At 35.2% G+C, this 22,756-nt stretch overlaps 1 protein-coding gene across 5 annotated transcripts in view; it reads right to left on the bottom strand.

Moving 5' to 3' along the window:
* The window catches only part of LOC142226561 (sodium- and chloride-dependent glycine transporter 1), a 64,557-nt gene extending 42,032 nt beyond the window's left edge, over positions 1-22,525 (bottom strand). The window contains exon 1 of one of the 5 annotated variants that reach the window (XM_075296639.1): positions 22,245-22,525. The gene's annotated coding sequence lies outside the window, so the exon portion shown is untranslated. Of the gene's footprint in view, positions 1-13,803; positions 13,941-21,306; positions 21,925-22,125 lie in introns of those variants that run through there. The other 4 variants (XM_075296635.1, XM_075296638.1, XM_075296637.1 and 1 more) reach the window with 4 other exon arrangements.
* Positions 22,526-22,756: the final 231 nt, after the last annotated feature.

The following is a 22,756-nucleotide window of genomic DNA, read 5'->3' as shown; positions in this document are numbered from 1 at the left end:
ACCAAATTATCTACATCTGTATATACAATTATGGACCGATGTGGACAAATTTGTACATGCGTGTTATAAAGCATATACGAGTATTGAAATAAAATTTTGACTAATTTTTGTAGGGAAATAAAAGTTTGACAACATTTTCAATGAGAATAAAATCTTGACAACATTTTTCAATGGAAATAAAATTTTGACAAAAATTTCTAAATAAATAAAATTTTGACAAAATTTCCTATAGAAAAAAAGTTACCAAATTGTCTATATCTATATATACAACTGTGAACCGATATGGAAAAATTTTTGCATAGGTGTTATAGAGCATATACTAACATCGGATTCGGATGAAATTTGCTCCTCCAGTGGGGAAACGCAAACCAAACCTGGGGTTGGTTAATATGGGGGCTATAAAATGGCCCATTTGCAATAACATCCAACCTACTTCAATAACATCTTAATAATTGCTTCGTTCGAAATTTGTCGTGATTTTCAACGGACAGACGGACGGACATCACAAGATTGGCTCCACCATAGGATGAGAGTATATTGAATTTGTAATTCCGTGGTACATATCTCTTTATAACTACATGTTAGGTTAGGTTAGGTTAGGTGGCAGCCCGATGTATCAGGCTCACTTAGACTATTCAGTCCATTGTGATACCACAGTCGTGAACTTCTCTCTTATCACTGAGTGCTGCCCGATTCCATGTTAAGCTCAATGACAAGGGACCTCCTTTTTATAGCCGAGTCCGAACGGCTTTCCACATTGCAGTGAAACCACTTAGAGAAGCTTTGAAACCCTCAGAAATGTCACCAGCATTACTGAGGTGGGTAATTCACCGCTGAAAAACTTTTTGGTGTTCGGTCGAAGCAGGAATCGAACCCACGATCTTATGTATGCGAGGCGGGCATGCTAACCATTGCACCACGGTGGCTCCCTTATAACTACATAGAGCCCCCGTGTCCATATCGGTCCATAATTTTATATAGCTCCTATAACATATAAACCAATCCCATAAGAATTAACTAAGGAAGCCTCATTAAGGAAAACATTTCATCAGATCCGTTTGAAATATGTCTTTCTAATTACCATGCGGAAATATCGGTTCATAATTATATATTTCCTCTATATAAAAAGATCAATAACTAAAGAGTTATTTAAAGGTATTTATTCTGCCTTTTTTATCTAAAATAGAGTACATATGGACTAACATACAATATAGACGACAATGCTAAGAAGGTTTAATAAACCTTGACATCGGTAAGTGTGCCCACAAACTAAGAAGTTCGATTGTGGATGATAGTCTTTGGTAGCATTTTGTACGCACTCCATGGTGGAGAGTACGAGAGTAAGATTCGGCCTGGCCGAAATTTCAGCCGTATTTACTTGTCTTAGTATAATACTGTTAAAAAAATCACCGCGTGCCACTGAATCCCCGCCATTGGCACGTAATAAGAAAATGTCAACACTTTCATAATTTATAACCACATCGAGCAATTATAAGTGTATTTCCTTCTAAATGTGATAGATAGGCTTCGGTCTTCTGTCCGCTTCTGAAGGCATTTCATTGTTGACTGATAATTTCATTGTGGACACAATTAACGTACGCATAATCTTTAGAAGTGATTAGTTCATCTAAAGGGTAGCGCACACAAGCATTGTTCTGTTGATAAGCACCGAAATCTATGAACATTAAAATAATTCTATTCAAATGTGGTGGCATCTTTTTTTTCTTTTCTTAGTAAAATAGAACAATGAAATAAATGTCACGAAAATATTTCATTTATTTAGATCAGATAATTTCAGTCAAAGGGTATATGTTATGTAGGTATTTTCAGCTATTTCAATTCTATTGAAATGAAATAAATAGAAATCTCAAAATTTCCAACTATAATGATCTTGCTAGCTTCCCCAATACTCGATTACTTCCTTTACACTGATAATAAATACGCATATCGAAATAACAGAAATGTATATGTTGATGTTGTTTATATCTTGTATGTTCCGGGTAAGTTCGGAAACAGCTGAACCGATTTACTTCAACATTTCAGAGAACGTAGAAGGTTTTCATGTAGTGAATAGGGTACCTAATTTTGTATACCCTTCACCACTATGTGTTACAGGGTATAATAAATTTGTACATTTGTATTTAACGCCAAGAAGGACCAGTCCCAGACCCACCGTTTAGTATACCGATCGTCTTAGAATTAAATTGTGAGTCGATTTAGCGATGTCCGTTTGGACCACTCTTGTGGTCTCTTGTTTTTTGAAAAAGGGTTTCGCAGAGTGTAATCCATTGCATATGGCACTTGTGAACCACACTGTGGCCTTGCTTTTTCGACCACACCGATTCTGGATCTAGTTTTTCGAAGTAACTTTTCGACTGTGCTATTATCCGGAATAATTCTCATATTGATTTAGTAGCCCAAAGCACTGGCTAAACAACATTTCAATAAATTGTATTCATATCATTATAAAAATTGCATCCGTGATATACGAGTAATTTATTTGTCATATCTGAAGGATTTCCATTGATAAATTATAAAAACAAAAACTATAACGTATTATAAAAGTAATTGCGGGTATGCATTTATTGCACTCACTTTATTATTATCTATATTTTTGTTATTATTCTTATTTTTTGCATTTTAATTTATTGCATATCAACTTAAAAAATAAAAAAAAAAAATATGTAAACAACTCATTTTGAATAAATTTCAAGCAGTCAATGTCGTATGGCGGAAAATGTATGAGGGTGCCAATTGGAGGTGTGATATTTGGTGTGGTGGGCCATGGAAAATTTTTTTGCAAACAAAGAGGCATTGGCCGGTCATAAAAACACAAAATGCACAAAATATATAGACAGTCAATGTGATAATTTAAAGAGATTAACGTCAGAAAAATGGAACAATGATAATCAAGATGAACTCAAAATGGATTGGGGAATAATTTTAAACAAGTATATATGACCGTAAGTTCGGCCAAATCTTATAAACCCCCCACCATGGATGGCGTAGAAACTTCTACGAAAGACTGTCATCCACAATCGAATTACTTGGGTTGTGGTATCTTAAATCGTTTTCGAAATTGTGAGTTAGTCCATACGTGGACTAGGTAAGTCTACAAATAATTACGAATTAATATGGACTTTTGCACGGTACGTAGGGAGTCTGAATTGAAATATGGGGGTCGCTTATATGGGGGCTATATACAATTATGAACTTGATATAGACCAATTTTTGTGTGAGGCACCGGAAGTCAAATCTGGGGATCGGTTTATATGGGGGTTATATATATATTTATGGACTGATATAAACCAATTCCTGCATAGTTGTTGCATACCATATACTAACATCACGTACCAAATATCAACTGAATCAGATGCATTTTGGTCTTCCAAGAGGCTCTGGACGTCAAATCTGATGATCGGTTTATATGGGGGCTATATATAATTATGCATGGTCATTAGAGACCATATACTAACACCATGTACCAAATTTCTGCCGGATCGGATGAAATTTGCTTCTTATAGAGGGTATGCAAGCCAAATTTGGGGGTCCGTTTATATGGGGGCTATACGTAAAAGTGGACCGATATGGCCCATTTGCATTACCATCCGACCTACATCAAAAACAACTACTTGTGCCAAGTTTCAAGTCGATAGCTTGTTTCGTTCGGAAGTTAGCGTGATTTCAACGGACGGACATGCTCAGATCGACTCAGAATTTCACTACGATCCAGAATATATACACTTTCTGGGGTCTTAGAGCAATATTTCGATGTGTTACAAACGAAATGACAAAGTTAATATACCCTCATCCTATGGTGGAGGGTATAATAAACGCATCTACCTTGAAAAACCATTTCGTCGGCATTATACCAGATATTCTGATATGAACGGAATCGCCACAATGTCTCACAATCAAAAAAAAAAAAAAAATCCAATGAAACAATGCCATTTTATTAAAACTGTCCAAATAAAAATGTACTCACGTACAAACCCAAAATAATTGGAATTCGAATGTTAAACTCTCACGCGGTAGTGGCGATAGAAATACAGGGATACACGCAAAGAACACAAAAACCTTTTGAAAACGTATATCGAGAACGTTTTTTTTTGTTACAGTTTTTTTTTTTAATTTCTACGAAAATTTCAAACTTTTATCACCACAAAAAAAAAGAATTGTTAAAAAAATAATAATTTTTATTTAAAAATCACACTCCATTTCGTTTATTTCAAGCACTGTTCTTTACTAACTTGAAGTCTATAATAATACACATGTTGAAGTTTCATAGTAAAAATGTAATATAGTAGTATGTAATGTCGTAAATATTTTTTAAATCTAGCTTACATGTTTAGAATACGTGTAAAATTACATTATTGTCCTTTCGGAATATTGTATTTTTAAGGAATTGGCCAACTAAAGGGTATGTTTCTGTTAAATAAAGTTTCTCTACATCGACTTGTGGGCGCCCAAAACTGTGCTATATAAATATGTTATAACAGCTTACTGTTGGCTGACAAACTGTATGGTCCACGGTTCGATTTTCCGTCGGAGAAAGGTAAAATTAAAAAAAAACACACACACACACACACACAAAATAGAAAATCAAATTTGTAGGAACTAAAAAAATTTGCAAGTGAGATAAATGTGGCAGAAGATGCAATTAGCTAGAAAATTAAAAAAAAATATTTTTGAGTTAGTCGTTATGAGATTGTTTTATATCCTGTAAAATTATCAACATTTATCACAAAAATTATGTATATACTTTTCTTGCAAACAAACTTCCTTATAGCGAAAAGCAAATGGGAAACGATATTGCTTGTCTAAAATTTTGTTTGGGAGGAAAGAATTATGTGTTTTGCTTGTCGATAGCTTGTTTTTCTTGCTTGAAATGGAAACAAAATTTATTGTTTTAATTTTCGTTGTTTTAAAAACCTGTGGCGGCTTTTGACTCATATTTACAATAACTAAATATCTAAATAATTAGCTATAAAAATGCTAATAAAAGTGAATATTATTGTCCTATAAATCACGCAAACTAATTTACACAGTGGGGAATGTTGAGAAGGCTAATAACTACTTTCACAAATTTTAATTAAATGTTCATTAGACCCATACAAACTTCAATCAGATGAACTTGCAAAATTTTTGAATACCCTACATCATTTTCAATTTAAGGGATTTTTATGAGAGATATTATATACACTGAGAACAAAAATGCTCACTCGGTTCCAATGATTTTGTCTTTACACTAAAGATTTTGGTATTGGTTGCGATCCAAAGAAATGAATGAAGTAAGGATTTTTTGAATTTGTTCTTTTTTCTGTCGTTTCCTTCATGTGCTATCAAAGACCTTTATAAACGTGTTAACGTGACCACTTAAATGTCAAAATTTTGACTCAACTTCAAGTAGAAATTAGAGGTGTGCACGTAATATTTTACTCACGCACATCCACGACGGAAAAATCTTACTCACGCAACTGAGTCACGAAAAATACCGTGACTCACGTATAATAAAACGACTCACGCGTGAGTCAAGAAAATTTCTTGTCACGTGCACACCTCTAGTAGGAATTAAGTTATGTTTCAGGCAAAAATTGTTTTTAAACTAAATTGCTTAAAGCATCTCCTATTTTTGAATGTTTTTAGCATTGGCGTTAAGATAAAGACGATTTCATTAATTTTGATTTTTTTTCAAATTTATTGAAGCCAAATTGACCTTAGTAAAACCAAAATGGTCCCACTTTTTTTTTTGTAACCTGATTAAATTTTCAATGTTAACGACACAAAAGCAAGAAAATTAAACAACATAAATTTATACTCTTGAACTGTTTAAACTACGTTTTCCGTTCCCGGGAAAAAACCCTAATTAGGGGGCATATACTAACACCACGTACGAAATTTCAACCGGATTGAATTATATTTGCTCGTACAAGAGGTTCCGGAGTAGGAGGTTTTTTATGGGGGCTATACCTAAACCTGCTATGGCCTGTTTGGAATACCGTCCGACCTACATCAATAGCAATTACTTGTCGTCCAAAACTTATTTTGTTCGGAAGTTAGTGTGATTTAAACAGACGAGCGGACGGGCGGACGGTCATTGCTAGATCGGTTCAAAAATTCACCACGACCCACAATATGTATACTTTATTGGGTCTGGGACCAATATTTCGATGTGTTACACACGGAGTGACAAAGTTAGTATATCCCGCATTCTATGGTGGAGGGTATAAAAAGAACAAGTATATACGGCCGTAAGTTCATCCACAATCGAATTACTTGGGTTGTGGTATCTTAAAACTTCTTAACATCGTTTTCTAAATTGTGAGTTAGTCCATACGTGGTATATATTAGACAAAAAAAGTATGTATAGGTAAGTCTACAAATAATTACGAATAGATATGGAATTTGCACGGTACGTAGAGAGCCAGAATTGAAATATGGGGGTCGCTTATATGAGGGCTATGTACAATTATGAATTTGATATGGACCAATTTTTGTGTGATTGGGGATCGATTTATCTGACTATAACTATATACCGATATGGACCTAGTTAGGCATGGTTGTTAACGGCCATATACTAGCACAATGTACCATATTTCAACTGACTCGGATGAATTTTGCTTCTCCAAAAGGCACCGGAGGTTAATTTGGGGGCTATATATAATTATGGACTGATATGAACCAATTCCTGCATGGTTGTTGGATACAATATACTAACATCACGTACCAAATTTCAACCGATTCGGATGAATTTTGCTCTTCCAAGGGGCTCCGGAGGTCAAATCTGGGGATCGGTTTTTATGGGGGCTATATAATTATGGACCGTTTTCGACCAATTTGTGAATGGGTGTTTGAGGCCATATATTAACACCACGTACCAAATTTCAACTGAATCAGATGATTTTTGGTCTTCCAAGAGGCTCCGGAGTTCAAATCTGGTGATCGGTTTATATGGGGGCTATATATAATTATAGACCGATATGGACCAATTTTTTCACGGTTGTTAGAGACCATATACTAACACCATGTACCAAATTTCAGCCGGATCGGATGAAATTTGCTTTTCTTAGAGGCTCCGCATGTCAAATCTGGGGATGGGTTTATATGGGGGCTATATATAATTATGCACCGATGTGGACCAATTTTAGCATGGTTGTTAGAGACCATATACCAACACCATGTACCAAATTTCAGCTGGATCGGATGAAGTTTGCTTCTCTTAGAGGCTCCGCAAGCCAAATCGGGAGATCGGTTTATATGGGGGCTGTATATAATTATGCACCGATGTGGACCAATTTTAGCATGGTTGTTAGAGATCATATACCAACACCATGTACCAAATTTCAGCTGGATCGGATGAAATTTGCTTTTCTTAGAGGCTCCGCATGTCAAATCTGGGGATGGGTTTATATGGGGGCTATATATAATTATGGACCGATGTGGACCAATTTAAGCATGGTTGTTAGAGACCATATACCAACACCATGTACCAACTTTCAGCTGGATCGGATGAAATTTGCTTCTCTTGGCCCATTTGCAATACCATCCGACCTACATCAATAACAACTACTTGTACCAAGTTTCAAGTCGATAGCTTGTTTAGCTCGGAAGTTAGCGTGATTTCAACAGACGGACGGACGGAAATGCCTAGATCGACTCAGAATTTCACCACGACCCAGAATATATATACTTTATGGGGTCTTAGAGCAATATTTCGATGTGTTGCAAACGGAATGACGAAGTTAATATACCCCCATCCTATAGTGGAGGGTATAAAAAAATATTGTAGCCACATAATAATCAGACCATAGTTAGTTCTTACTATTTTTGAGAATTATGTGAAAAACATCGTTTCGGTTGGTTAAATATAAACAATTTAAGTTCATTTCAGTTTACCGAAGGACTTTTTCCTTTGTACATTCACGTTTATTGATTTAGTTTTATTTGAAGAATCACATCCAAAACGATGCCCAGTGATGAGATTAAAAAATTAATAATCGTTGGCAATACTATATAATTTGCCATAATAAATATGCAATGAATAATACATACGTAAACAAATGTTTAAATGCCGAAAAATTTTTACGATTTAAAAATGAAATAAGTGCATATTGATATCAATTTACCAACCATATCATTCTACATCCTAACATTTCATGTAGGAAAAAAATGTGTATTCTCTGTATTCTTCTCCGGCTGACAGAACTTGAATTAAAAGAATTTGGTGGCAACTACTTAGCATTTAATATCTCTTATAATGGACACACACATATTTATTGCCTATAATGTTTTCCTCTTTCCACTTATCTCTTCCGCAGCGACAAATTTGTATATTCTTAAAAAAAATAATAATAAAATTTTGGGCGTTTTTCCAATTCTATTAAGGGGCGTTTTAAACACACGAACACACACACATATGGTTACACCTGGCAATATGGATGATGTTTTGTATCGAGTGTTAAGTAGGATCCTCCTCGATATTTCACATTGTTATGCTTCAGTCATCATCGATTGGGGGGTCTTTGCACAAAAAAACAAAGACCCCCAAACAAGGTGTAGGCGTTGGCGACTTTGATACTGCTGTTGCTGCTGCCGCATAGCGTTGGTCTTTATTGTATTTGCATAGAGTCTGCTCGTCGTCTGTCTATGACTACAATCCTCTATCTTCCCCTGCGCCCCATGGCCAACAACTGAACTCTAATGGTCGATAAACAAAGGCAACCACAGAAGATTGTCAAACAATGCAGCATTTGATTGCAATATGAACGAACGAATGGTCCAAGCAACCAACCACCAAGTACAAATAAAAATGTTCGATAGAACTGTAAAAAACTAGACAATAACAAAAATACTGGCGCCATAGATATATAACTGTGATAGATACTACAAGAATAATGTAACCAATATTTTTTGCTCAGTAAATAGGGATTCCAAAATGGAAATGGGTGAGGTGACACTGTCATAATTATAGGAAATTATGTTATATTTATAGACTGGTCACACAAATTGATCGAATGAATCAATTTTGTAAATTAAATAAAAATGTGCGTAAATATGTTATATATATTTTATGCTAAATAGGAAGTTGTTCCACGAATATTTCTTTTTAAGAGCTTTCCGCGATCCTCCATAATTTTTTCCCCACTTCCGATGAAGTTATTTTGCATTAGTTTTAGAAAATGCCTTATTTGAGCCTTTAAAGTAAAAATTTTTCACATCCAAGGAAGTTCTTTTGATAAGGTTTTGCAAATTACGAGAATTTTATTTACCTAAACTAATAAAATAAAAATTATGTATAATGTTAAATAAAAATAATATCTTAGAAAAATATTGTATAAAAAATTCACCGCTGGTGTGATTTGAACCTGCATTCTTTATTTTTTATTCATACTAATAAAAAACATATCGAGAAGTAGTTAAAATGCTATGCTTTGGTGTCATTTGAATTGACATTTTGACGCTTCGTTTTCAATGGCATTTGTGGCTGAGTGTATTAAAGCGTTCTGTTATGATGCACAGGTTCAAATCCTGGTGGGTGCGAAAGTTTTTATACCCTGCTCCACACTGTGGAACAGGGTATTATAAGTTAGTGCATATGTTTGCAACACCCAGAAGGAGACGAGATAGACACATGGTGTCTTTGGCAAAAATGCTCAGGGTGGGCTCTTGAGTCGATATAGCGATGTCCGTCTGTCCGTGAACACATTTTTGTAATCAAAGTCGAGGTCGCAGTTTTAGTCCAATCGACTTCAAATTTGCACAAGTATGTATTTTGGCTCACAATAGTTCCCTATTGATTTTGGAAGAAATCGGTTCAGATTTAGATATAGCTCCCATATATATATTTCGCCTGATACGGACTTATATGGCCCCAGAAGCCAGAGTTTTACCGTAATTTGCTTAAAATTTTGCACAAGAAGAACAATTAGTACTATAGTCAAGTGTGCCAAATTTGGTTGAAATCGGTTCAGATTTAGATATAGCTCCCATATATATCTTTCGCCCGAGAAGGAGTAATACGGTCCCAGAAGCCAGAGTTTTACCCCAATTTGGTTGAAATTTTGCACAGGGAGTAGAATTAGCATTGTAGCTATGCGTGCTAAATTTGGTTGAAATCGGTTCAGATTTAGATATAGCTCCCATATATAGCTTTCGGCCGATTTACACTCATATGACCACAGAGGCCAATTTTTTTGGTGCGATTTAGTTGAAATTTTACACAGGGAGTAGAATTAGCATTGTAGCTATGCGTGCCAAATTTGGTTGAGATCGGTTCAGATTTAGATACATCTCCCATATATATGTTTTTCTGATTTCGACAAAAATGGTCAAAATACCAAAATTTTCCTTGTAAAATCGCCACTGCTTAGTCGAAAAGTTGTAAAAATGACTTTAATTTTCCTAAACTTCTAATACATATACATCGAGCGATAAATCATAAATAAACTTTTGCGAAGTTTCCTTAACATTTCTTCAGATTTAAATGTTTCCCATATTTTTTTTACTAACATTGTGTTCCACCCTAGTGCATTAGCCGACTTAAATTTTGAGTCGATAGATTTTGTAAAAGTCTATAAAATTCTGTCCAAATCGAGTTATATTTAAATGTATGTATTTGGGACAAACCTTTATATATAGCACCCAACACATTTGACGGATGTGATATAGTATCGAAAATTTAGATCTACAAAGTGGTGCAGGGTATAATATTGTCGGCCCCGCCCGAGTTTAGACTTTCCTTACTTGTTCAAATTATATAAATTAGATAATAAGAAAATAAAAGTGTTATAAGAAAGAATAAAAAGTTAAATTTGTGAAAATTTTTTGTTTTTTACATTTTTTTTTTAATTTTTTCAAGGCACCACTTCTAAAGCAGCCCAGCAAAAAATTTGGAAGTTCTTCTCAGGGCACAACTTTAAAAAAACTTCAGAATATGTTCTCCCAAAGATGTTCTTTATTTTAACTGTACAGGAAGTTCATTTGAGTCAATTTCTTTATAACTCGCTTTTTTCATATTTTTAATGGGAAATGTATTTTTTTTTTTTTTGTTCCAATAGGTTAAAAACAGATTAAGAATTAATAAAATGGTACAAATTATTTAAATTTAGTAGGAAAAAATACTAAATCCTTTGTCGAAAAATTTCGAAGTTTTGAAAATATTTGATCACAAAAGTTCCAGACAAGCGTTATATGAGGGCAGTTCGGAAACTTCTTGTATTAACAATCATAAAAAATTTTAAAAATTATTTGTTTGTCAAAATATCACAAAATTTTTTAATTAACATCCAAAACACTGAATTCGCCTCACACCTTAAGAAGTGATGCAAATTCAGTGCAGCGGCTGTTGAAATGGTGGACATCCGTTCTATGACAAGCCCATATTAAATTCATCGCTTCTGCGTCAATTTGGCACCACTTCCGGATCCAAAAAGAACATTTTCACTACTTTTTTGGCAACGCTTTTTTTGCTGGGAGTGCAAAGGATTTAAAAACGGAGTATTTCCGTCCTATGATAAATCTCCGTACAATTCATTAGAGATGATCCAAGTTTGCACTACTTCCGGATCATAGATTGAGAATCTAAACTACTTTTATTTAAACTCGTTTTCTGGGATTTTAATTCAAAATAAAATGCGGATTGTTCTAGTGCAAATAATTTTTTACACGCAATAAAAGGTAGCACACTCCTTAAAAAAAGTGCAAAAAAATTCGAAATAAAAAATATGAATTATGAACTTGTATTAAATTTTTTATAAAGTGTCTTTTAAAACTTAGATCTAAACTAACCTAACAGTAATTTTATATGCATTTCGTCAAAAATCACTGCTAGACTTCAGGAGTAATAATGTTGTTAGCACTTCAGGAAAGTAGTAACAACATTATGCGGTTTAAATATTCGAAGCTTAAAACTGATCTCAACGTAATTTGGGATCAAAATGTACCAAAAAATTATGCAGTATAAAAGAAATCATTATAGGTAAAGCGGAGCAACCTGAAAAATATTTAGTTCAATGTTCATATACGTTGATCAAATATATTTGCAATACTCTCAAAACCTTGAACCTACTACAAAAATTAATATGTACACTGGAAAAATCCGAAGTTAAACTAACGCTACATTTAACATATTTATATTGAAAAAAAATATTTGTTTGTAGTTTAATTTTATTATTTTTTTGAAATTTTCCACAGCCCAAATGAAACATTTTATGAACTAAAGTGAGTATAAAGTTCAATTACTGTAAATTGTAAAAAATAAACCAGGGAATTAAATTTGCTCGGTTTTAATAACGCTTTGTGGATATCACAAAATGTGTATTATAATTGCGTTCAATTTTCGATGTAGTTCATTCTTGCTATAAAACACTTTACTTTTTTTCTGTGTATAGAGTAGAGTAAAGGAAACCAGTAGATCTTTATGTAATTGTTCTGTGTTTCTACTTAAGTTATTCACCAATAAAATAAATATATTATTTGCTTTCAATATTATTGAAACAATCAATAAGTTTTGCTAATCACTAAATGTTTCAAAATGTTATTTTAATTGCCTCCAATAAATAATTATAGGAAATGATATCTTAACCTCAATCTATCAACAACAAAAAGATTAATATTATGCATTATTGTTACAATTCTATAGAAACGTTATTCAATGTTAAAGTACAAAATAATTACAACAGTAGCTGGTGTAAACACTAGTAACTGATGTAAACTCTGGTGAAAAAGGTTTTGGTCTTGGATAGAAATTTTCCTTTTTTTATCCTGGCCGAGACAAAGAACGTTCCTCTATATCTAGGGCTGCCAGACGGGCTTGATTGTCAAGTTTTTTAATTGTGTCATATTTGATTTGTCAAGTGTTTTGTAAGTTAATTTTTTTGTCTCTGATTTATTTTAGCTATATATGTAAATGAAGTTTCTATTTCTAAAAAACACATCGAGCATAATTTTACTACCAACAAAACTATAGTTGTATTTATAAGGACTAATATGATACATATTTTTTCCTGTGCCATTATAATTTTAAAAAATAGCTATCTTTAGATGTGTATCTCATTTGTGTTTTCTATCCCAATAATTTATAATTTATTATATTCCAAAGATAGGAATAGAATGTTAGGTTAAAGTGGCAGCCCGATTAAGATTCAGGCTCACTTAGACTATTCAGTCCATTAATGATTCAGTCAGACCAATAGAATGACCTTTGATATAATAAAAGCTGGAGCTAATCACGGCATTCGATATCGAGAACTTTTGATCGAAATCTAAATTTTTCGGATCACGGGAGTAGATATCGAGTTTCTTTGATCGACAATTTTTTCGATTGGTAAATTGCAATTGTAAAATATTTTTTACATTGTATTCGCCATATAAGAATAGTAAATATATTAATTTTAGTTCGAATTGTTGCTAATTTGTAGTAAATTTACATATAATGAACATATTTTTATATTTAGGACTAATGCAACTCCAGTTAAACAAAAATTGGTCATAGTCGAGTTCTGCTGCGAGCATCCTAGCTTGGCAAAGAACCATATATAAAGTGCACATGTTAGATCGATATCCAAGAGGTTGTGATCAACCAATTACCGTACCATTCCGTGACAACATAACGCTTCTGGACTACCTTGTAAGAATAGTGAATGATGAAGGCTTCCACTGGCAAAAACCTTTAAGGCAGACAATTGTAAAGCGATTGAATTGACGTTGACATGCCACCAAAAATTATTTTCCATTTGAATGCCTCCTTCGTCAGCCGAAATCGTCCATTGAGCCTGCAAAATACGACTTTCCAACAGTGCTCACCATTTCAAACCCATGTAAAACAACGTGCACTTTTATTCCTTATTTGTCGCCGAATTATTTTATATTTATCTCATCCTCCAATTAGGAAGGAATTCGGAGGAGTGTAAAAAGAGATATGGGTCCATAAGATATAATGCAATACAATTTACTTTTTACTTTGAAATCTTCAAAAACATGTGTTTTTCTACGTTCTATTTTGTTTCTATTAATTTTGTCAAATTCTTTTTGTTCTTCTTGGTTTTTTGCTGTTGGCAATGCTAGAGAAATGTCATCAAATTTCGATCGAATGCCGTGATCAGAGAATGAAGTCGCCGAATCGCGCCGCCGATTTCAGTCGCCGCCGGCCATTTTTTGCCAGTCGACGCCGCCGCCGAATATGTCGGCTCATCTCGACTCAAATTTAGCCGCCAATTAATCAAAAATAATTAAATCAAAAAACTTTATTAATAATTGTAGTAATTTTAGTCAAAATTTTGAGCCTTTCAACTCCAATTAATCTATTTAAAAGTGTTATAATAATTTTGCAAAAATTTACCTCAGAAAATTTGAATGAAATGTAAATTTGATTGTAAGATTGGTTGTACAACTAATCTCATTACCATTCGAATAACTTCAAATTGATTTTATAATGGATAATTGTCCGCCGCCGAAGAGACTTATTTATATCGGCTTAGCCGTCAAGCCGCCGCCGCCGGATGCAAAAATTTAATGTCAGCCGCCGCCGACAAAAATGGGTCGGCTTCATTCTCTGGCCGTGATCCAAACTTTTAATCGTATCGACAATTTTTTCGATACGATTATGAATTCGATATCGAATGCCGTGATTAGCCTCCTGAACTATTAGTAAGAATACATTTTAATTAATTCTGTTTGTTTTTTATACCCTAAACCACATAGTGGTCAGGGTATAAGTTTGATCGGCCAAAAAATGTGCCTACCAGAAATATTGATTTTAGACCCCTTAAAATATATACCGATCGACTCAGAATCACCTCCTGAGTCGATCTAGCGCTTGGTGTCCGTCTGTCCATGTATTTGTTGTTCACAGGATTCCGGTCGCAATTATTAACCGATTTTGATGAAATTTGGTACAGGGAGTTTTTTGGGCACAAGGACAAACGCTATTGAATTTGGAAGAAATCGGATCAAATTTAGATATAGCTCCCATATATATGTATCGCCCGATTTCGACAAATGGGGTCACGTTGCGCGTTTTTTCAAACGGATCGTCACCAAATTTGGCAAAAGGTAATCTTTTCCATCGCCCTTCAAGTCCGCAAAATTTCATCCAAATCGGTTCAGATTTAGATATAGCTCTCATATATATGTATCGCCCGATTTTTCTAAATTTGGCCATCAAACCCTTATTTATGAACCGATCTTACTCAAATTTTGCTAAATGTAGTCTCCTATAGCACTAACTATATGTGCAAAAAATCATCGAAATCGGTTCAGATTTAGCTATAGCTCCCATATATATGTACCGCCCGATTTTTCTAAATTTGGCCATAAAACCCTTATTTATCAACCGATCCTACTCAACTTTGGCCAAATGTAGTCTTCTATAGCACTAACTATATGTGCAAAAAATCATCGAAATCGGTTCAGATTTAGATATATCTCCCATATATATGTATAGCCCGATTTTCCCAAATTTGGCCATAGAGCCCTTATTTATTAACCGATCTTACTAAAAGTTGGCTAGATCCAGTCATCTATAGTACTAACTATATGTGCAAAATTTCATCGAAATCGGTTCAGATGTAGATATAGCTCCCATATATGTATCACCTGATTTTGAAAATTCGCCCCTACTAACCTTATGTTTGACCATACAGGCCTCATTCCTTAACTGATCTTACTCAAATCTTGCACAAGGTAACCTTTTGTGGTATTAATCAAACCCGCAAAATATTATGCAAATTGGTTCAGATTTAGATATAGCTTCCATATATATGCATCGCTCGATTTTCCCAAATTTGGCCATAGTACTCTTATTTATTAACCAATGTTACTCAAATTCCAAATTTTGATGTACTAGCCGATCGTACTTATACGTATTTGTACCTCTTACATAACAATATTGCTCGATTTTTACAAATTTGTATTTATTACCCACACTAATTTAACGATTTTCTCTTTTTATACCCTCCATCATAGGATGGGGGTATATTAACTTTGTCATTCCGTTTGTAACACATCGAAATATTGCTCTAAGACCCCATAAAGTATATATATTCTGGGTCGTGGTGAAATTCTGAGTCGATCTAAGCATGTCCGTCCGTCCGTCCGTCTGTTGAAATCACGCTAACTTCCGAACGAAACAAGCTATCGACTTGAAACTTGGCACAAGTAGTTGTTATCGATGTAGGTCGGACGGTATTGAAAATGGGCCATATCGGTCCACTTTTACGTATAGCCCCCATATAAAGGGACCCTCAGATTTGGCTTGTGGAGCCTCTAACAGAAGCATATTTCATCCGATCCGGCTGAAATTTGGTCCATGGTGTTGGTATATGGTCTCTAACAACCATGTAAAAATTGGTCCACATCGGTCCATAATTATATATAGCCCCCATATAAACCGATCCCCAGATTTGGCTTGCGGAGCCTAAAAGAGAAGCAAATTTCATCCGATCCTGCTGAAATTTGGTACGTAGTGTTGGTATATGGTCCCTAACAACCATGCAAAAATTGGTTCACATCGGTCTATAATTATATATAGCCCCCATATAAACCGATCCCCAGATTTGGCTTGCGGAGCCTAACAGAGAAGCAAATTTCATCCGATCCTGCTGAAATTTGGTACATGGTGTTGGTATATGGTCTCTAACAACCACGCAAAAATTGGTCCACATCGGTCCATAATTATATATAGCCCCCATATAAACCGATCCCCAGATTTGGCTTGCGGAGCCTCACAGAGAAGAAAATTTCATCCGATCCGGCTGAAATTTGGTACATGATTTTGGTATATGGTCTTTAACAACCATGCAAAAATTGGTCCATATCGGTCCTTAATTATATATAGCCCCCATATAAACCGATCCCCAGATTTGGCTTGTGGAGCCTCTAAGAGAAGCATATTTTATCCGATCCGGCTGAAATTTGGTACATGGTGTTGGTAGATGGTCTCTAACAATCATGAAAAAATTGGTCCACATCGATCCATAATTATATATAACCCCCATATAAACAGATCCCCAGATTTGGCTTGTGGAGCCTCTAACAGAAGCATATTTCATCCGATCCGGCTGAAATTTGGTACATGATGTTGGTATATGGTCTCTAACAACCATGCAAAAATTGGTCTACGTCGGTTCATAATTATATATAGCCCCCATATAAACCGATCCCCAGATTTGGCTTGCGAAGTCTCCAAGAGAAGCAAATTTCATCCAAGCAGGTTGTAATTTGGAACATGGTGTTAGTATATGATTTTTAACAACCGTGCCAGAATTGGTCCATATCGGTCCATAATTATATATAGCCCCCATATAAAACGTTCTCCAGATTTGACCTCCGGAGCCTCTTGGAGGAGCAAAATTCATCCAATCCGGTTCAAATTAGGAACGTGGTGTTAGTATATGGTCGCTAACAACCATACCAAAATTGGTCCAATCACATAAAAATTGGTCCATATCGGTTCATGATCATGGTTGCCACTAGAGCCAAAAATAATCTACCAAAATTTTATTTCTATAGAAAATTTTGTCAAAATTTTATTTCTATAGAAAATTCTGTAAAAATTTTATTTCTAGAGAAAATTTTGTTGAAATTTTATTCGGTTCATAATAAAATTTTCATCATTTTCAAAATTTTATTTCTATAGAAAATTTTGTCAAAATTTTATTTCTATAGAAAATTTTGTTCAAGTTTTATTCGGTTCATAATCATGGTTGCCACTCGAGCCACAAATAATCTACCAAGATTTTATTTCTATAGAAAATTTTGTTAAAATTTTATTTCTTTAGAAATTTTTGTCAAAATTTTCTTTCTATAGAATATTTTGTCAAATTTTTTATTTCTATAGAAAATTTTGTGAAAATTTTATTTCTATAGAAAATTTTGTTAAAATTTTATTTCTGTAGAAAATTTTGTGAAAATTTTATTTCTATAGAAAATTTTATTTCTGTAGAAAATTTTGTCAAAATTGTATGTCTACTTTGTCAAACTTAATTATATACGTATTGGATCGATCTTTTTTGATTTAATATATACCACGTATGGACTTACATACAATTTAGAAGATGGTGTTAGGAGGTTTCAAGATACCTTGCCATCGGCAAGCGTTACCGCAACTTAAGTAATTCGATTGTGGATGGCAGTGTTTAGAAGAAGATTCTACGCAATCCATGATGGAGGGTACATAAGCTTCGGCCTGGCCGAACTTACGGCCGTATATACTTGTTTAATAATGGGCTCAATATTAGTTTCATAGTATCTCCGTAGGCGCAATATCAACACAGCCAGTGTTGCTAGAAGTAGGGGAAAATCCCTATATGTAGGATTTTTCTAATATTTAACGTCCCTAGGGCCACAATGTAGGACATTTTCACTCAACACAATTTGCAATAATTTTTACATTTTGGTGGCTCTAAAGGAAGAAATTAGAAGCCGGCAAGTCTTGATCTTTAACAATGTGTGGTAAACTTTATTCCTGTAGAAAATTTTGTCAACATTTTATTTCTATAGAACATTTTGTCAAATTGTATTTCTATAGAAATTTTTTTCAAAATATTATATCTATAAAAATTTTTCTCAAAATTTTATTTCTGTGGAATTTTGTCTCAAAGTTTTATTTCTATAGAATTTATTGTCAACATTTTATTTCTATAGAAAAATTTCTCACAAAAATTTGTTTATAGAAACTTTTTCCAAAATTTTATTTTTATAAAGATTTAACAAAAAAGATTACTAATTTGGGTAGAATTCTAGCAACTGTGGCAACCGTGGTCGTAATACAAATTTATAGGAGCAACTGCAGTTTATGGGCCCCTCACCGAATTACTTAAAATTAATATATGTTGTGTCATTCGGTGAGCTGATTCCAACAAAGTGACCCATACCCGGGGGAAGTACCCGGGTCTTGAGATATAGCCCTCCAAAGGGTCAATAAAAACTTGATATATCTCTTTTGTTTTTTGCCCAATCTAGACAAACTTGGTATCATATGAAAGCTTATTCAATGCACTTTTATACGCAAGAAAATATCTTTTTAATATTTAATTTAGTTTGGGAGATATAAATAAAAAAAGAAAATTTTTACCCTATTTTTTTGTTATTTTCATTATATCTCAAAAAGTCTTCGATGATACCCTAATATTTTTTATACATAGCTTGAAAGCCTAGTTTCTGGCCTTTTGATTGATGTACTACATGTCTTTATAGGTCCATTTTTAGCAAAGTTATTGAGCTTTTATTCTGAGTAGAAAAAAAATTGTTTTATTACTGAAATAATTTTTGTATGTTGTAAGTATTAACCCAAGGGGGAAAAGTGGCCGGCCGGACAGAGTCCAAAGTGGGCTAACGTGGACCCAAGGGGGGAGAGTAGCCGGCCTTCGGCCGGGGTTTAAGACTTTCTCCTATGGACAGAGTCCAAAGTGGGCTAACGCAGACCCAAGGGGGAAAAGTAGCCGGCCTTCGGCCGGGGTTTAAGACTTTCTCCTATGGACAGAGTCCAAAGTGGGCTAACGCAGGCCCAAGGGGGGGAAATGTAGCCGGCCGGACAGAGTCCAAAGTGGGCTAACGTGGTCCCAAGGGGGGAGAGTAGCCGGCCTTCGGCCGGGGTTTAAGACTTTCTCCTATGGACAGAGTCCAAAGTGGGCTAACGCAGACCCAAGGGGGGAAAGTAGCCGGCCTTCGGCCGGGGTTTAAGACTTTCTCCTATGGACAGAGTCCAAAGTGGGCTAACGTGGACCCAAGGGGGGAGAGTAGCCGGCCTTCGGCCGGGGTTTAAGGCTTTCTCCTATGGACAGAGTCCAAAGTGGGCTAACGCAGACCCAAGGGGGGAAAGTAGCCGGCCTTCGGCCGGGGTTTAAGACTTTCTCCTATGGACAGAGTCCAAAGTGGGCTAACGCAGGCCCAAGGGGGGGAAATGTAGCCGGCCGGACAGAGTCCAAAGTGGGCTAACGTGGTCCCAAGGGGGGAGAGTAGCCGGCCTTCGGCCGGGGTTTAAGACTTTCTCCTATGGACAGAGTCCAAAGTGGGCTAACGCAGACCCAAGGGGGGAAAGTAGCCGGCCTTCGGCCGGGGTTTACGACTTTCTCCTATGGACAGAGTCCAAAGTGGGCTAACGTGGACCCAAGGGGGGAGAGTAGCCGGCCTTCGGCCGGGGTTTAAGGCTTTCTCCTATGGACAGAGTCCAAAGTGGGCTAACGCAGACCCAAGGGGGGAAAGTAGCCGGCCTTCGGCCGGGGTTTAAGACTTTCTCCTATGGACAGAGTCCAAAGTGGGCTAACGCAGGCCCAAGGGGGGGAAATGTAGCCGGCCGGACAGAGTCCAAAGTGGGCTAACGTGGTCCCAAGGGGGGAGAGTAGCCGGCCTTCGGCCGGGGTTTAAGACTTTCTCCTATGGACAGAGTCCAAAATGGGCTAACGCAAACACAAGGGGAGAACATATTTACTCTCCCCCCTTGGGTCCACGTTAGCCCACTTTGGACTCTGTCCGGCCGGCCACTTTTCCCCCTTGGGTTAATACTTACAACATACAAAAATTATTTCAGTAATAAAACAATTTTTTTTCTACTCAGAATAAAAGCTCAATAACTTTGCTAAAAATGGACCTATAAAGACATGTAGTACATCAATCAAATGGCCAGAAACTAGGCTTTCAAGCTATGTATAAAAAATATTAGGGTATCATCGAAGACTTTTTGAGATATAATGAAAATAACAAAAAAATAGGGTAAAAATTTTCTTTTTTTATTTATATCTCCCAAACTAAATTAAATATTAAAAAGATATTTTCTTGCGTATAAAAGTGCATTGAATAAGCTTTCATATGATACCAAGTTTGTCTAGATTGGGCAAAAAACAAAAGAGATATATCAAGTTTTTATTGACCCTTTGGAGGGCTATATCTCAAGACCCGGGTACTTCCCCCGGGTATGGGTCACTTTGTTGGAATCAGCTCACCGAATGACACAACATATATTAATTTTAAGCAATTCGGTGAGGGGCCCATAAACTGCAGTTGAGCCGTAAAATTTTTTAAATTTAACGAAAAATATAGTAGGGAAAATTGTTTGGGAATATATAGGAAAGAAGGGAACTTTTTTTGTCCTTGTAGGGTAAACCGAACATTTTCCCTGGCAACATTGACTATGAGCTATAGTCAGATTGACACAAAGCACCCATAGACATCTTAATTTTCTTATATATGCAACTGCGGTTTATCTCCCAGTCCTATATGTTACCCCACAAATGCTTATGATTACTAATTCTTTAATGGTGGTTTAGGGTATGATATAGTCGGCCCCGCCCGACTTTCTACTTTACTTACTTGTTTTTTTTGTCAAAATCAAGTTTTTGGCCAATGTTAAGCTCGCAAGAAGTTATGTTTTCCAGCCAACAACGCATTCTCACTAGTACGCCTAATCCCCATAAGAATAACTTTCTTTTTAAATAAACTCAAAGGCAAATGTTTCAGATAGCATCAGAACTATGTAATGAGGTAGTGTTGTGTTTTTTTGCAGCTACCTTAATAAAGGGGCCAATAAATTATATATATTTCTTTGTTGTAAAATTTTATGGCAATCTAGATATGTACATGTATACCATATAAAATACAATTATTTACTGAATATTCCTCTAATCATTCACGCAATCGTCACAAAATTCCAAAAATTGTATAAAACATTTTGATATAATCATAATCGTCATAAACTTTCACACAAAACAATGCTGTAAGCGATTATTTTTAGCTGTTTCGTATTATTTGATAAACTGACGAAAATGTTTTATTGTAGTTGTTGTTGCATTTGAATTAAACTTTATCCATGCAATGAAGTCGGGGATAATCAACCGGTTCAGAATATTCTCACAACAAGCCGTCAATACAAAAAACATGTTTCTGCATAGTCAACCCTACAACCTCACAAAATGAGAATGGTTTGCGGTTTTGTTTACGCCTTTGTTTACATTTCTGGTTTGTTTTGGTAGCCAGTTGTTGTTGGTTTTAATTTCCATATCATTTGTTTTTGTTTGGGTTTCATTGCTATCTGTGGGTATTTTTTCGGTTACTTGAATATGATACCACCAAAATTGTCTTATCAATGAAGAAGTGAAGTTATTTTACGGGTTATCTAACCATAAAACTAACTATTCGATTTTAATTAATTTATGGGATTAATTTAATTTCCGCCCACTTTTAGTTAATTATTACTGTGGGGATTTCCTTTTTGATTCACTACAATACTGCACTTTTCTTTGTTAACAAACCAACTATTTTAATAATTTTCGTTTGCTATCCTTACTGAAATTTTGTTTTTCTTTGTTCTGGTCTGTTTTTGTTTTTATCGCACTAGAATTCAATGTCACCGTGTGTTAAAATCATTCACTATGACTATTGATCAGCCGTTGTATGTGTTCTTTTTTTCATGCGTATTGAAGTATCGCGACGCGTATTCTGCGACTATTCCCTGACGTTTGAAAATGAAAAGAATTCACTTGTTGCACGTCGTTGTTATTGCTGCATTGAATGCAAACAGTCAGCCACAATAACAGCAGCAAACTGATTTGGGGGGTTTTGTTGTTATTTGAATTGTTTTTTTTGTTTTCGTTTCTTCTTTGTCGGGGTGCTCCGTGATATCTTCGTTTGTTAAGCTCTTGCTCGTTTTGTTATACCCTCCACCATAGGATGGGGGTATATTAACTTTGTCATTCCGTTTGTAACACATCGAAATATTGCTCTAAGACCCCATAAAGTATATATATTCTGGGTCGTGGTGAAA

This window comes from Haematobia irritans, chromosome 2 (assembly GCF_050003625.1).
Source record: "Haematobia irritans isolate KBUSLIRL chromosome 2, ASM5000362v1, whole genome shotgun sequence".
NCBI classification, from domain to species: Eukaryota; Metazoa; Arthropoda; class Insecta; order Diptera; family Muscidae; genus Haematobia; species Haematobia irritans.
This window is presented reverse-complemented; position numbering and strand designations above follow the sequence as displayed.